Consider the following 18,076-nt stretch of genomic DNA (forward strand, 5'->3'; position numbering starts at 1 on the left):
GTAATGTATTATGTAAACATTATGCTGTTGCATGCTATGATAGGTAACAATGCTCCCTCGATATTAAATAAAATTTTCCTCATATATTGTTTTGCATGGGAAAGTTAAAGCAATTTTAAACAAAGTGCAATCGCATGTCATAAATCCTGAAAAAAACGCGTTTCCTTCTACCTAAAGAAACGATCCCACGTGCTTTTAAATAGCACAGCTGTTATTTATGAGACTCATTTTCAAAAAAATCGTGCGAGCAGATAGCCTTCGTATCTGTTTTCATATTCTAGAAAACCAAATCCAAAAGAATCGAGCGTTTACTTCTCTAATTTCGAGTTTTTCCAGTTCTTAGAAAATATTGCAATGGGGTGAGATTTTAAAGTTTATTTTCAAATTTGCAAACAAAAGAGTTTTTAGTAAAATAGTTGCCTTTTCTGTAAAAAGAACTGACCATTATTTCGGATGAATGGAAAAATCTAAAGAATTTTATAGAATACTATTCTATTTTTAATAAAGTTTAAAATAATTTCTGAAACAAAAGTGCAAAATTAAATATAGTGTTCATATATTTTTCAGAAATCAGTGTTGCTGCTGTCGTTGATAAAATACACTGTAAACATTAAAATTGCTACAGCATCAAGGTGGCATACAACAAACATAAAATTTTCATGAAAGGTACTACACGCTCAAGTTTGCAAATAATTAGCCTTCCAAGACACACGCACAAAGCAAGTATAAATGATGCCATTTACATCGGGTTGCATATTGAAAATCGCTTTTGGAAAATATTTATTTGTATAAAACTCTTCGGATAAGAAAAAGAAATTCCTACTAGCATGTATCAGAATTCGATGGCGGCAGGATCGTGGCCTAAAGTGTCTGCGGTTTAATGTTCCGCCACATTGCTTCTCGTGTTAATCAGCTTCCACGACTGTCAGAAAAATAGGAAATCGATGCGGCAAGCAAGGCCATATTGAAGCCCTGCAGCATATCAGTGGCCCCAGCCGACTGACACTCGAGGGACATGCTGCGCTTTCGGCCTTGCAGGATGCTACAGCCACGTAACGTACCCTGAGTCAGGAACTTAACTATTGTGCATGACAAGTTGGACGAAGTGTTCATACCGACAGTACGATGACATATATAGAACCATAGTCTCAGCGCGGAGATGGTTGTTGCAGTTTCCTTTGACGCTGCAGCAGAGAGATACTTATCCGCTGTGGTACGACGAGTACTGGATAGAGGAGTGGCATTACTTAATCTTTTCAGACGCATCCCGGTTCTGCATACAGCATCATGATCGACCTATCCGTATGCGGAGGCACTGAGGAGAACGAAATTTTGCCAGCTGACATTTGTCATCGTCACTGGCGTGCTAGTATAGTCATCTCGGTCACTTCATGTTCGCATAGCCGGCAATGTTGACAGCCGCCGTTACATTTCTGACGTTTTAAGGCCCGTGGATGTGACTTGGCCCCCTTGAGGCCCCCTTGAGGCCCCCTTGAGACCACCTTTCAACAAGTTAATGCACGACCACATGTTGCCCGAACTGTTCTGACCCTCTTCAGTACACAGGGTATTCAAACGTTGTCTTGGCAGCACGTTCGTCGGGTTTCTCATCCATTCTGATCATCTTATTATATGTTGCCGAGAGACTGGCTCGCCATCATTCGCTAGCCACTGCGATTGATGAACTCTAGCATAGAATAGAAGCCACATGGAATAAAATACCCGTATCTGTCATCCAATTCGACTTCATGCCCAGCCGTAACTGGTGTTGTTACTACCGGAGGTGGGAGCTCTGTGTACTGAATTCTGCAAGGTAGTGTACTCCAAAACACGCGAAAATTCTATGTCTTCCTTCCAGTTTACTATGTAATTTCAATAAGTAAGATTTTGTCAGATGCTTTCCTTTCTGGTGCAGCAATTTTAATGCCTATCAGTGTGGTAAGTATGCAGTCTTATATAATAATCTTATATAAACTAATAATTCACAACATTTACTTTTAATTACTTTATTTTGAATATATACTCTTATATAATATATATTATAGGCATTTATGATAAAATTAAAATTCATGCTACATTTTACATTCATCGTTGTTATTGCAGTGTCATTTACGTGTTGTGATTATTATGAACTAATGTCGAATAGGAATATTTTAATATTAATATATATTAATCTATAATTAAGAAGTTTATGTGTTACATAAAATAACATTCAGTTGATTATTTTTTATTTGCGCTTGATTTTACTCCTTTGCTTCTTATAGGCATATTGAATTTGAACTTTTTTAATCGTGATTATGTACAAGAGTTTTCTGAAAGGTTTTTAAGCCTACATCTGTTTCCCTTTCCTAATATTGGATGTAGAAATACTGTACTGCATTTTGTGAAGTTCATACATTGACATGTTTGAAGCTGCATTCGCACAATTTCAAAAATGGTCATTGCCAAAGGAAGCACAAAATATGCTTTAATAAATAATACTTAAATATCATTGGTGTCATGCGTGTAAGCATAGTTAGGATAGTGATAAATACAGACCGCTAATTGAAATTTTAATAAAGTAGAAAAAATTTTGCAATTATATTTTAATCCTTATTATAAATATTTTTGTATGCTAGAGAAAATTCGCAAGGAAGAATTAACCCTTATTTCTGCATACTGCCAATACATTGCATGAACTGTAATTTCGTTTTGTAAATCATTTATAAAGAGAAGATAGCTATAAAATAATTTTTGTAGCTAAATCCCTGCTGTGATGAAGGGGAAAACCGTAATCTGGCAGATCGGCTAGGCAATTGAATGCAAAATCAGAATTGAGTCAATAGAAAATCATATTTTCCACAGATAGTTCGTTTCAAAGCTCTTATTTTTTTCAACATAGTGATGTTCCTCCACATTGCAACATTACAACATTTTTCCTTTTTTGGTAATATAATTAGTTTAAAATTTGAAATGAATTCCCTATGAGACGTCATGCAGCCTCAATGGATCCTGCGACACAGTGGGGAGTTTGAGTTCGGTATACAACACAGTGGGGAGTTCGAGACAAACACCATTTTATCAGTGTTAGCCACCAGATGCCCTCGTTCTCAGTCACCTGTACCTGTGTTTAATGTATACTGCTTTATAAAGCCGAAAAATAGAAAATTAATGGATTATATTCCTTGTCAGATGCTTATTGGTATTCTTACTACTGTTACAATTCTATTTAATAAAGTTGCTTTAGCTGTACATGATCTATTTTCAGCTAAATGCATCGTTAAGACTCATTTGGAAATATATTTATTGTTTTTTGCCTCCAAAAGAACTTAAAATGTCATATAACAAAGGTGAAAAAATTGTAAGGAATAACTTTCGTAATAGTTTAATTAACATGATTCCATCTAATAAAAATTAAGATGCTTAAGGTATTTTATTTTAGTTAACCTATTATAATGATTATCTTTATTACAACTTCTTCTTTCAGTAGCTGTCATCAGGATGCAAATTAGGTGATAGAGTATTTAAGTCGAGTGTTATGGATGTTTTAGATATGTAGTTTTCGGCACTGAGACTTGCAGTTGATGTTCTACCACCAGCTCTATCTGTTAATATTTCAGCCTTAGCCATTAGCCGACGTATGCGCCATTAAAGTTTTGAGCCATCTTAAGTAGGCCGATTTTGTATAGTGTCTGACTACACAACACTTTTAAACTGAAATTTCACTTTTACCGCTTTCAATTTACCGCAATAATACCCGCTTTCTTATACGGACTAACTTACGATCCGAATAACCTTGAATTCCCAACCTCTCCATATTTTCTGCCCCCTGCAAATTCTCCTAACATAAAAATGTAGTTTAAACAGTCTGTAAATAATAGTACGTACCAGATAATATTTACAGATGGGTCTAAACTAGAAGAAAACTAGTATGAGCCTGTATTTTCGATAAATTCCAAAAACCTAAAAATATGCTAAAAAGGATGCCTGTGCCTTGGATATACAGTTTTCCAAGCTGAAATTTTAGCAATTAAAAAAGCTACAGAAATTGCAGTTTGTAAAAATGAAATCAGTGCGAAGGGCATGATATTTAATAAATAAAGGTAACAAACAAAACGTTAAAAAAACGCACCTTTGGACGTAATTTGAAATCTGAAATCTTTCAGATTTTCTTTTTCCTAATTTTATACTCTTCTGTCAGTTCAGCTTTAAGTTTGCTTTTTTCTTCAACCCAATAGGCTCGTTTTTAATTAAACGATTTTATTTCAGGATCTCAAGATTCTCTGGAATTTTCGATATCGAATTTTTAATCTTGAGGCATACATTAATCAATAAAGAAGTAATTACGAGAGAAATAAAAATTCGAGTAGCATAATCCCTAGGGGGAGCACATCACTATTTTTTTTAGTAGTGCTACATTCACATGCACTACACACACATATAAACCAAATTTATTGAGTCTATATGGATTGAGTTGGAAATATTAGTTCGTATTGGTTACGAGGAAACGTCTTGAAACACTCTGTATTTTCCATTTAAGTGGCTGACTATACCAACATTACGTCAGTTGTTTAAACAGACTGTTGACATTTAAATGCAAACGAGAGGGATTAGTGTTAGTACATCATACTTCTCCTAGGTATGGTTAATATATACAAGGAAATCAATACTATATTCCGGATGGAAACTAATTGGGCAAGTATTTAGAACGGAAACAATTATAATGATATTCCTGGTTTAGTTAACTAGTTCTAACTGCTGAATTCATTGTATAATAGGTTACTGCTTTATAAATCGGGACCTAATGTCCAGCCCAGCCAACTGACAATGCCGTATTTACAAGCAGTGTAACGATTTAACGAATTTTGCATAAGACTGCCTTAAGAAATAATGCTCGGTAATAAAACTTAGCTCTGTTTGGAAAAACTCAGCTCCGTCTTGCCTCAAACAAACTGTTTTTAAACCTAACAGCATAAATAACTGTAATTTACAGTGATTCATTACTTGTAACAGTATAGGAGTTTCATTCATTGAAGTAATTTACCATTAATATTTATTTTAGAACTTCCACAGGTTTTGATATTTTTATGTGCCCGACTTCTGGATCATCTTTACTATTTTGTCCTCTTTCTTGCATATTACGCTCCAGATTATTAAAAATATGGCTTTATCTTTGAAGTATTTTAATGCTTAAAATACTAATGCAAATACTTTTACTTTGAGGTACAACTATAGCAGTACCTCAGTGTATACCGGTAATTTGCCAGATCCTTGGATGTATACCAAACGAACTTTTCCAATCAGATACATAGAGAAATGATTAATTCGTTCCTATAAAAGTTTCCAATGTTATAATTATAAAATTGTTTAATACTAAAATACAATTACAGTGGGTGAAATATATGCTGCACATGAATGAAGCACTGAAAGAGATACTGTACATAAATGTTTTTCTGCTATCTAAATCAAAAGCCATTTCTCAACAAGCTGTAACTTCTCTAGTCTTTTTGGTAATCGATTTTATTCCCTTTGCAACGTTAGCCGATTTAATAGCGTATCATGTTTTTACAATTATAGACACCATGGTACATGGCATACGGTATAGAGTAGCCAAGTTCCAGATACGTATGCCAGCTTCATACTTTTTTGCAATATCTTTTTTTACCTCTATGGTGCTCCTAACAGTTTGCTTCGTTTCTTGACTCTTCTCATTAACTTTCCTAAACCTCAGAGCTAATGAATTTATAAAACTTTGCTTGAAAAAACACGAAATCTCTTAAAAATTCAGAGTTATATTGTGTGTCGTTTACTGAAGGGTAGCAACAATTGTAATGAAGCTTAGAGCAGTCATAGCACTGCCTCGAATGTGGGAAACAAGTGTAGTGCGCTCCGTCGTTACTCATCGAATTCGAGTCGTATTTGAAACAAATATCGTACATGAAACAAAAAGTTTCATATCCAAAGAGAACGTATGTCAAGTTGGGCGTATTTCAGAGCGGACGTGTGCCGAGGTACCTCAGCACTTGTGTATGGAATGAGATTTATGTTTATTATTTTATTGTTCTTCATTATCGAGTATACGGTTATTTTTAAAATTAAACAACACTTTAAAACCTACAACAATAAATGGCAGAAAATCAAGGAGTGTAAATCTTAAAAACTTAGCCAAAATTCAACATCAAATGACTTGGGGATAATAGTTTGCGGGTAAATATTGTATATTATAAATAGACTGCAGAGCGAGTTAACGTTTCTCCACATCTGACTCTTAAGACTGGTCTTCTGGATGGATTTAAATGATATTCAGTTGCTTTCAGCTTGCTAAATCTGAAGTCACTTTAAATGCGTTGTCTGTAATCGTGTATTTACTTTTTTCTGTATATAACGCTAAAATCAAACAAGCAAACATGAGACAATTATCCATTTAATTAGCATTATTTCTATGACTCTTAATCGTTAAGATCATCTAGACATTTTCTGTTGTATCGTTACAGAGTGTGTTTATGATTAACGGGGTTCTGTTTTCTTGAGAAGAAAAATTAAGCACTTCGATCAGCTCACAGAGGGATCTTCGAGAGAAACGAATCTAGTGACCGGAAAGTGCAGCTTCAAATGTGAGATCTGGATTGACCTCTATAGTTGTTTGCAAACTGGAAAACAGGAAATATTGAAATGAGTTGAATGATTTGAAATATGGTAATATATAAATGAGCTTCGTTCCTGTAGAGATTTTGCTGTCTGAAGAAACTATGATTATTGTTCCCGAGATGTTTAATATATCTTTAAACTCTTAATTTCGAATAAAAAATCCAAACACACACAGATGTCTTTTATTTTATCCGGAAAATTTGGCCGTATTAAATTGCTGTAAACTTAGAAAAGTCCGAATTTACGACGGAACGTTACATTATCATGAAACCGCTCACTTTACTCTATGCATTGTATTTTTGTTATTTAAAATATAAATTACAAATCTTACCTTACATACAGTGGGAACAGCTGGCAGAATAAGTGATTTTTCCCGGCCGTTGTTCTGTAAGGTTTTCCTCCCTCCTTGTCACAAGTTATCGTGGTGTAACAGAAAAACGCGTCCCTAGCAACTGGAAGGTCCACTGTTCGAATCCCGACAAGGGAATGCGGCTTCAAGAAAAAAAAATTAAAAACTCTACCAGTGGCGCCTGAACTAATTGACGATAATTCGCCACAGCCAGGATATGGCGACTGGATTTTCTCCTTCTCAGTCGCCACTTTATGTGGAGAAGAATATAAGAAATTTTCTCCCTTCTTACCGCAAGCCCTGGTGATGTAATCGGAAGTACCTTCGGCTGGCAGTCGGGAAGTTTGCAGCTGTAATCCGGCAACGGCACTGCACACTTTTCATGTTTCCTACCGTGAAAACTCAATGACTATACACTTTGTTTAAATGAAATGAGGATGGTCTTGTAGCATAATGTAACGTTACGTAACGTGAAAAATGGTTTTCAGATTTTTTCCGATGTCAAAAAGAAAACGGCGGCATATGCAGTTGCTGATGAATTTTTTTTTTTTTTTTTTGCTTAAAGCCTTCAGTTCAGTGACTCAACATCAAGGGAAGGATGCCTTTGTGAAAGTTTTTTAAGGAAATTAGCAAGTTTTTCAAGGTTACATAGGGTAATCCATTTCATTTTATCAGATGAAGTGAGCCTGATAACATTAATTTAAGCTGAAAGCAACTAAGCCTAACACATTAATTTCGGTGCTTCCTTAAGATGCCATTATCCAATTATTAATTTCTTCAGATGTTTTCGTGTAGAAATGAAGTAACGAAAACAAACCATAGTTCGGATGGCCACTTTGGCTTTATGAATGGCAAGGCGAACAGATGCGCAGAGGAATGATGCCAAACTAGTATATTAAGTTCTTAATATTTTCTTTTTATTATATTTTTCATATTTAAACCGTTAAAATCATTTAATTTTTGCGTTTATTGAATTTTTGGATATCTACTAAAGTTCCATTACCTTACATGTTCTTGTTACTACAAATCATCTCCTCTTTCATTAATCCTCAATCTTACCCGTTTAATTAATTAAATGCCAGAATAACGCGATGTAGATGCAATGCAATTTTGAATTCCTGTAATACTAGCCAGTTAAACACGAATAATTAATTAGCATTAATAAGAAAATGATTGCATGTTTTACCAATCTAACTTTCTTACTATTTTACTTGAAGCCTATCTTAATACGTTCAACCGTAATCTTACGTGTCTGTTAGTTTTTGTCAGTGAGGTTTATATAAGGGCCAAGTTGGTTAGTTATTTCTGTGCAGCTTCGACTAAATTTTAGTTAGAATTATTTTAATTTCTTATTTTCTATCTTAAGTTAAAGGCCCAAGTGTGGCACATTTATCTCAAATACTTCTACTTTTATCAAACCAGATACAAATGCCACGCTATTATAAAAAAACTTTATCAATGTTTATATTAAAAAAGGTTAATTTATATAATTTTCGTGTTAATAAGTAGCTTTCGGATTAAACATTATGTGACAAGTTTAACAAGCGTTTTTGTAATGAAGTTTTATAATAGTTATCAATGAATATTAAATTTTAGAGATTTTGGCATATGCCAAGGCCAGGAAGTTGAGGTCCAAGGCGTCCAAGGCGTTGAGGTCCAAGGCGAATTCGGGACGTCCAAGGCGTCCCGAATTCCTGGGCCGCATTCTTCCTTTGCATGCCTGTGCAGCCTCAACCCACGGAAGCCGTATTCCGGTTTATTATAATCTGATCACGTAGTCTTCTTAACTACTTCATACTATGCAATGTGTGATAGATACACCAGTACTATGTACTCAACACTATATACCATGAAATGAATTCATAAACCGTGTGCGGCACAGGTTCAGTATAGCCCACCCAGAATTTTAACCAAAAAATATCGCCAAGATATGATGTGGTAACCCATACTATTAGCCAAACGCAATGTAAACAAGAGGATGGAGTTACGGTTACAGCTAATATATTAGTCAGTTACATTTATTCAATTTCAGTACAAATTACCAAGATATCCATTTACTCATAGTTAAACGCACGTGCCAATGTTTTCTTACTTTTCCGGCATAGCTTCTCTGAAAATTTATCTCGTGCTGCATTGCACGAGGAAATACAACATTTTTAAATTAGTATTGTACTAAAATTAACTATCTACACAAAATTCGTAACACTATTTTCGGCGAATGTATTCGCTCAGATATTCGTATTTCGTATGTATTCGTACGTATTCGCTCAGATATTCTGGAGAGTACTATTTTGGAGATCAGATTTTTGCATTTAGTTATGGATTGCTCTAAACCTGCTGTTAGTGATGTTGTAATTAAATATCGAGAGATTTTAAAGGAAAATTTAAGGTGGGAGTTTCCAAACAAGCGTAAAAGTTTGGGAAAACCATACAATTCAAATAGATATTTTATGTATGAATTGACAAGAGAGTATGAACGTTTTAGAGGATTTTCGGTGGATTGTGGATTATTGAAGAATAAAACTTATTGTGAAAAATGTAAGATACCATGCAAAGGTATCTTACATTTGAGAAAGCCAAGCAAAGGTGAAATTTTTCGGCATTGTTTTTAAAATTACATCTTTTAACCTTAATAATTTTCATTAATCATTCCTTAATATTTCTTTCTTTTAAAATCGTGTATAATAGTCGTAAATTTATTTCTATTATCCACGATTTCTGGTGAAATCAAGATGGCCGCCTTTTTTGAAACACGGAGTTTCGTCGAAAATCTGGGTAGCAACCATTTTTCAAAACAACGCATTTCATGTGCTTTGGCGCTGAAACAAATTCGCCAAACTTTAAAGGTGGGCTATACTGAAGCTGTTCCCCGTGTGCTGAAATATGAACTGCACTATGAATGAACTTATAAACTGCGAACCGTGTAACAAAATACCAAACAAACAACAAACTACGTACCATAATCACTCCCCCTACCAACAAAGCTCCAAACTGAAACACAAAAGAAATATGCATATACATATGTAAATAACTTATTGTATTTGTTCATGCAACTGCAAAGTACCCGTGTAAAGCATATCTTATGTCAATATTGTCTGTAAAGCAAATTATGCACTATTAACTAATATGAATGCTGTAATGTAAACAAATGTCTGAGCATGGCATTAGCATGCTCCGTGAGGTCGCACTTCCATAGATGGTTAGTGCAGTGGGGTAATACCAGTTTTGCCCATGGCGATGTTTTAATACCCCCTGTACTTCTTTCTGTCTGTCTGTGACTTCAGAGATCTTCTTTATAAAACTCAAAATTCCATCGTTCCATTGCCCTTCCATGCTTGTCAAGTAGATATGTTGGATACTTCAGTCAAAATTTGTGAGCGAACACAATTTCACTGCTTTTTATCTGGCTTTTACTTCCTACTGTGCAGATGCAGGAGATATACTGTAGAACACGACTTGCATATTTGTTGCACTTTCATTTACATATATATTCTAGTATGAATTTACATACCATACAAATTTCACTCCAGTTAGATATATTCTTCATATTCTTGCAATTTTAATAACATTGCATTTTAAAGATTTTAAAGATTTAAGCAAACGCTGTTGCGTGCGTACGAGTTCGTTATGAATTGAATGCACAAGTCCGATGAAAAATGAACAAAAATTTATTATTATCACAACATACAAAACAAAATACTTAAATTTTCCTCAGATATTCGTAAAGTATTACAATATCTCACAGTAGTTATCTTTTAACCACTCAAACGTTCAACAGAACTTAATTAAAAACAGCTAAAGAAAGCTAATCCTCGAATTCGCTACAGTCAACAAGAGCATTTTTCTAAAAAAACTCTTAAAACAACAGTTCACTAAATAACGAATTGAGAATTTTTCATGCCGCTTATATAAGTTTTTTAAATGCTCGAGAATTTTCTGGTATTTTCTCGAAATCAAAAAGAGATATTTATTTATTAAATGTTAAATGTACGCGCTCTTGTACTGTATTTTTAATATTTCGGCTTAGCTTTCTTTTAATATTCGTCACGCGCTGTACTGAACGGGAAACGAAACAATTTTATTTATAATTCTACGAACATTAACTATTTAAATACCAAATCCGTAACGATATTCTTGCACTTTTAATAACAAGCGATGCATTTTAAAGAACAATCAGATTTTTAATAACAAGCGGTATTCACACAGATTATGAAATTAAGGCGTTCTATATGAAAGAATATGTCTCACGTAATTTCATCTTCTATCCTCAGAAATATTAACTCACTGAATTACATACATTCGTTATAACTATCGATTTGTCATCCTTTCATTTTACATAGAATTTATGCGCCATGTTAAAAGAGAAAAAAAGGATCAAATTGCAATTAACATAAATTAGCTCATGTACAGTATAGGTATACATTTACATAGAATTTAGGTGCTCTGTTAGAAATGAAATAAAAGGATTAAATTTCAAGTAATATAAATTAGCTTCAGCAGCTTATATACAGTTGTAGGCAAGAAATTGTATTACGTGACATTTTAAAATCTTCTCAATTTATTTTAATTTGCACTGCTTTCATTTCAGCCAAGAATTTCTTCTTTCCGATTTAGATGCATAGTATCTTGTAACGCAGGATAAAGCCAAACAAGTTAAGACTGTTTTCTCCGGTTCGGCATATTTTGGGCAACTCTGTGTATAATAATCAAATTAAATTGAATCTTCACTATGAAATTAGCTCCATTTCTGCTCTATGTTGTTAAGGAATATTCTTTGATATCGCCAAGAGATGGCGTTAGGAGTCCATCTATTGGCTTACTTAACCTTTCCCCTTCTGAACACGTGACTTGAAAAAAAAATATTCTTCTTCTTGAAGGTAGAATTTCGATGCACTACGCAATAGAATTCGATTTAGATTTTAGCTGGAACTATTCAGTTCTTGCCTTTTGAGCATTAAATATTCGATTCAGGCATTTTAGCCTACATTGTATATATGTAAATATTAAGTTTAATTAAAATTTAGGGAAAACCCTCCAGGCCATGCATCTCATTTTTGGATTATGAGTGATTCGACTTTGATCTAGAACATTTCGTTACATAATGGTGCATCGGCTCCAGAAAAGAATCTGATTAATTTGAAAATTTGTGTTTTTCGCCTTTTGGATTAGCTTTGTAAGCGAAGTCTTCTCACGGTAAGTCTCCTTTGATAATTTATTAAAATGGAACAGAAGACACTAATTAAGAATCGAGCACATATACGTGCTTCTGTAACTCAAATTATTAAAAATGTAGATGAGTATTTAAAAGAAGAAAATCAAGAAGAGTTAGAAAATTGTTTGGAATTGTTAAATAGTAAAGAAACGGAATTACATGATTTAAATGAAAAAATACAAAATTTGATTAAAGATGAATCAAAATTAGATTCAGATATTAACACTTCTATGGAATATAACGATAAAATAATAATTGCGAAGTCTAAAATCAACCGTTATTTAAGGAAATGCAATACTCAAAATATCAACACGAATTTAAATAATTCATCTACAGAAGTTGAAACCAAAAGACAGATTGAAGGCAATGTGAAATTGCCCAAACTCTCAATTCACAAATTTTCCGGAGACTATAACGATTGGATGAATTTTTGGAATTCATTCAAGGTCACTATTCATGGCAATGTTACACTTGCGAAGATCGAAAAATTTAATTATTTGAGAACTTATTTATGTGGAAATGCAGCATCAGCCATAGAAGGTCTCTCAATCTCAGAGGCTAATTATGACTCTGCTATAGACATTCTTAAAAATAGATTCGGTCAAAGTGATCTTATTATCAATACACACATTTCTAATCTCTTAAATTTAAATCCCGTTCAAAGTTCAAGTGAAGTGACAAAATTACGAAAACTTTATGATACAATGAACGTTCAAGTCAGAAGCCTTTTAGCATTCGGTGTGAAACCAGAAACATATTCCAATTTTGATGAAAATTGTCCCGAACGATATAACTTTAGAATTTCATCGTACAAATACTGAAAATCCTTCAACCTATGATTTAAACAAATTTCCAGACTTTCTCCGATTAGAAATAGAATCGCGAGAAAAGATTAATTCGTTATCCTTTCCACACAAGTCAAAACCGGAAATGAAAGGTATTAACAGATATCCACCGACGCCGAAACATAAACAAACTGTCACCACACATGAATTTATGGCAGCCGCGTCATCAAATGGAAACTGCATTTTTTGTTTTCAAAACCATGACTCAGAGTCCTGTTTATGCCTTACAGTTAATGAGAAGAGAGATATTTTGAAAAAACAAGCGCGTTGTTTTCTTTGTCTGGCCCCTAAACACAAAATCTCACAGTGCCGGCAACGCCAAACTAAAGTTCATAAAATTTGCAAAGGTAAACATTCGGAAGCCATATGTTTTAAATCCAGTTCGATAGTTAAAAATACACCAAGTGATTTAAAGGATAATATATCAATTTCGAAAAATGATACACAAACTAAGGAACAGAAAGAAGAAATTATTTCGGCTGTTTCACATAATGCAAATAACACAATTCTTTTACAGACTTGCACGATAAAAGTTAAAACAGCTAAGGAAAAGGTGTTTGCCAGACTTCTCTTAGATAGTGGAAGTATGAAAATTTTTTGTGCTCGCGAGTTAGCGGACAGATTAAACCTCGAAGTCATAAGAAAAGAAAAATTGACTGTCTACACTTTTGGGAATACTTCTCCCATCCAAAAAAATTATGACGTAGTTAAATTAACTTTAGAACATAGAAGTTCTCCCAATTCTAGAATAGAAGTTGAATTATTAGTAACTGATCATATATCAGGTACAGATATTCCTCCTCCTAAATCAGAAGAAATTAAGCAAAACAGACAATTAAAAAATTTGCTGCTCGCAGATTTTCCCGACTGTAAAAAACCCATTGCCATTCTAATTGGTGCAGATTATTATTACAACATAGTAATGGGACACGTTAAATGCTTAAGCAAAAATCTTGTTGCAGTGGAAACTATTTTCGGCTGGTGCCTACATGGACGAAAAGGTGATGAGGATGTCTCTTTAGCTTTCAATGTAGTTGTAGGGGAAGATTTGATTTCCAAACAAATAACAAAATTTTGGGACTTGGAAAACTCAGGACTTATTGATAAGAGGGAAAACTTCGATTCAACTGAAAATGAAGTCGTCGAATATTTCGAATCAAATATAACACATGAAAATTCTCGCTATAAAGTTAGATTGCCTTGGAAACATGACACATCAAATCTAAATAATAATAGGGAAATCGCCGAACAAAGATTTCATCGACTTAGAAAACGATTTAAAAAAGATCCTAATCTATTTTCCGAATACAGGAACGTATTAAGAGATCAGTTAAAACAAAATATTATCGAACCAGTTTCAGAAATTTCAAATGAAGAGGATGTCGTGTTTTACTTGCCACATAGGGAAGTTATACGCGAGGATTGAGCTACAAGTAAATTACGTATTGTTTATGATGCATCATCGCATGCCCCAGGATCCATTTCTTTAAATGACTGTCTACATGTTGGGCCAAATTTATACCCTGACATATTCGAAATATTGTTAAGATTTCGGTATAATCTAATAGCCTTCACCGCAGATATAAAACAAGCCTTTTTACAGATTCTCATACATGAAAAAGATCGAGACGCAACCAGGTTTCTGTTTTCAAATTTCCCTAATGATGAAACCATTTCTCCTGACATATATAGGTTCACTAGAGTTTTATTCGGAATAAATAGTAGTCCATTTCTATTAGCCGCTACCATTAAACATCATCTGAAAAAATATAATAAAATTTATCCTACAACGGTTAACTTTTTGAATGAGAACGTATATGTAGATGATGTGATTGGAAGCCAACCAACGATCAATGAAGCTACTAGTCTAGAATCGGTCCAAATATTTAAGGAAGCAAGCATGCAGCTTCACAAATGGCATAGTAACTCGAGACAATTACATGAATTGTGGGTAAAAAAGGGTATCGTTCCAGATGAAAATCCTGAAAATTTTAATAAAGAAAATTTCCCATTTAAAGTCTTAGGTATGGCATGGGATAATACAAAGGACTTGCTGTATTTTGATGTTCAGAACTTATTGTCTTTCACATCTAAACCAATAGAAACAAAACGATTTCTTCTACAAGTGTTGGGTCGGATATTCGATCCGATTGGAATTTTAGAACCTTTCACTGTTAGAATAAAGTGCTTAATACAGAAGATTTGGTTGTCACAAATAGATTGGGATGAACCGTTACCTGAAGATTTGTCCTCTGAATGGAGAAAGTGGTGTGAAGAGCTACCTCAAATGGCTGAATTCTCCATCTCTCGTTACCTTTTCATGCACTCGAACATTAATGTCGAAAATCTCGAACTACATTGCTTTTCAGATGCAAGTGTCAAAGCCTATGGTACAGTCGCATATTTACGTTTCACGACAGAAAATAAAGAAATCAAAACGGCCTTTGTCTCTTCTAAAAATAGGGTAGCCCCACTAAAACCCCTTACTTTACCGAGGTTAGAATTAGTGGGGCATTGTTATCAGTTACGTTAGTCAGCAATATTCTGAAAGCACTGAAATTGAGGATTCCGTGCTATTTTTGGACAGACTCAACAATTACTTATTTTTGGATCCAGAAACAACCTGAAGCCTTCAAACCCTTTGTCAGGAATCGTGTCGAAGAAATACAAAAATTGAGTTCACCTCAAAATTGGCATTATTGCCCAGGTGTCGACAACCCTGCAGATCTCGTATCTCGGGGAACGAAGATTTCCAAGTTAATAAATGAGACCATTTGGACGCAAGGTCCCCAATGGCTTCAACTCCCTCACGAACTTTGGCCAAGATTAGATATTAAAGAAACAATAGATGAAAACAAGCTGGAATACCGAAAGGGATCCGGTGATATACATCAACTTGAATGTACAATCGAAAAAAGTGCAGATGATCTTTTCGACATATCAAAATATAGCAAATTAGAGAAGGTGTTAAGAGTCACTGCTTGAACAACACGTTTCATTAGAAAATTAAGAAAAAACTAGCGACATTCAAGGAACTCTCACAGCTGAAGAGTTACAAGAAGCAGAAAATTTCTGGATAAGAGCAGAGCAAAAGAAGTTTTTTGCCGAAGAATATAAATCCCTCAAAGAAGGTAATTCAGTTGGAAAAAATTCTCCTTTGTATAATTTTCTTCCTTACATTGATGAAAAGGAAATCATGAGGTTGAGAGGAAGACTGGAATTTTCTGACTTCTCACTAGATAATAAACATCTAATAATCTTACCTAAAAATTCTCGACTAACGATTCTGATTGTATGCAAAGAACATGAGAAGATAATGCATGGAGGAATTGCTGCAACTTTAGCTAAAGTCATTTCACGCTTCTGGATTCCTAAAGGACGACAGTTAGTCAAAAAAGCATTAAAAGGTTGTATAATTTGCCAAAAATATTTAGCTAAACTAGCAGACCAGATGACAGCACCCTTACCAAAGGATAGAATCCAAGAATCGCCTCCATTTGCAGTCTGTGGAATTGATTTCGCCGGACCAGTTTACGTAAAGACATTCGAAAATCCTATATTGTTTTGTTCGTTTGTGCAGTAACCCGAGTTGTACACTTAGAACTTGTATCAGATATGTCAACAGAATCCTTTTTACTTGCATTTTGCAGATTTTTGAGCAGAAGAGGAAACTGCGTAATCATATACTCTGACAACGCCAAGACCTTTAAGAGGACAAAGAAAGGACTTGAGAATTTTTCAAAAGTTTTAAAAGATGACGAATTCAAGAATTTCATTGCCAAAGAAAGAATCCATTGGAAATTTATAATCGAACGAGCCCCATGGTGGGGAGGGTTTTATGAGAGACTTGTTAGATCTGTTAAAGAATGTTTAAGAAAAATCGTAGGAAAAGCATTGTTGACTTTCGAAGAAATGTCTACACTACTTGCCGAAGTGGAGTCAGTTCTTAATTCACGACCTCTAAGTTACGTTTACAACGACAATGACGAGCCGCAACCATTGACTCCAATGCACTTCTTAAACATTGGACAAACTGATTTGAAGTATCCTTTGACCTTTGCTAGAATCATCGGTAGCGAAACGACAAGAGAAACGCTGTTAAAAAGAAAGCGTTATCAAGAATTGCTGTTAAAACAGTTGTGGTGGAAATGGAAGCAACAATATTTATTAGATCTTAGAACTGCCCATTTCTTGAAGAATCCGCAACTTCAACCAGAACTAAAAGTAGGAGATGTTGTTTTAGTCGAAGGAGATAATAAAAACAAACTCTTATGGAAACTTGGTAGAATCATAAAAATTATTCCTGGACGTGATGGTAAAGTCCGATCATTCGAATTAAAAACTGGTAATGGGATTTTAAAACGTACTGTTCAACATCTATATCCTCTTGAACTTTAGATATTTTGAACTTTAACGATTTAGTTATTTTTTTTTCTTTTTTGTCTATTAATGATTAAATTGAATATCGTTAGTTAAGTTTGTTCAGTTAAGTGGAAAATATTTTAAAATTTAGTTCATTTATTAGTTGTAACATTTATTATTTGATACCTGTATTGGAATTTAAGTGTTTGACTAATTAGTATTTTTTAATATTTTTATAGAATAGTGATTTATGTACTTGATTGTATGTATAACTGAGTTAGATGAACTCTTGTCAGAGTTCAGGTGGGGAGTGTGTTAAGGAATATTCTTTGATATCGCCAAGAGATGGCGTTAGGAGTCCATCTATTGGCTTACTTAACCTTTCCTCTTCTGAACACGTGACTTGAAAAAAATATTCTTCTTCTTGAAGGTAGAATTTCGATGCACTACGCAATAGAATTCGATTTAGATTTTAGCTGGAACTATTCAGTTCTTTCCTTTTGAGCATTAAATATTCGATTCAGGCATTTTAGCCTACATTGTATATATGTAAATATTAAGTTTAATTAAAATTTATGGAAAACCCTCCAGGCCATGCATCTCATTTTTGGATTATGAGTGATTCGACTTTGATCTAGAACATTTCGTTACAATGTAGCTTAGTACTAGCTTAGAGCCTTT

The sequence above is a fragment of the Stegodyphus dumicola genome, chromosome 8 (assembly GCF_044657685.1).
Source record: "Stegodyphus dumicola isolate Sdum_Otavi_A_Nest chromosome 8, ASM4465768v1".
Taxonomy (NCBI): domain Eukaryota; kingdom Metazoa; phylum Arthropoda; class Arachnida; order Araneae; family Eresidae; genus Stegodyphus; species Stegodyphus dumicola.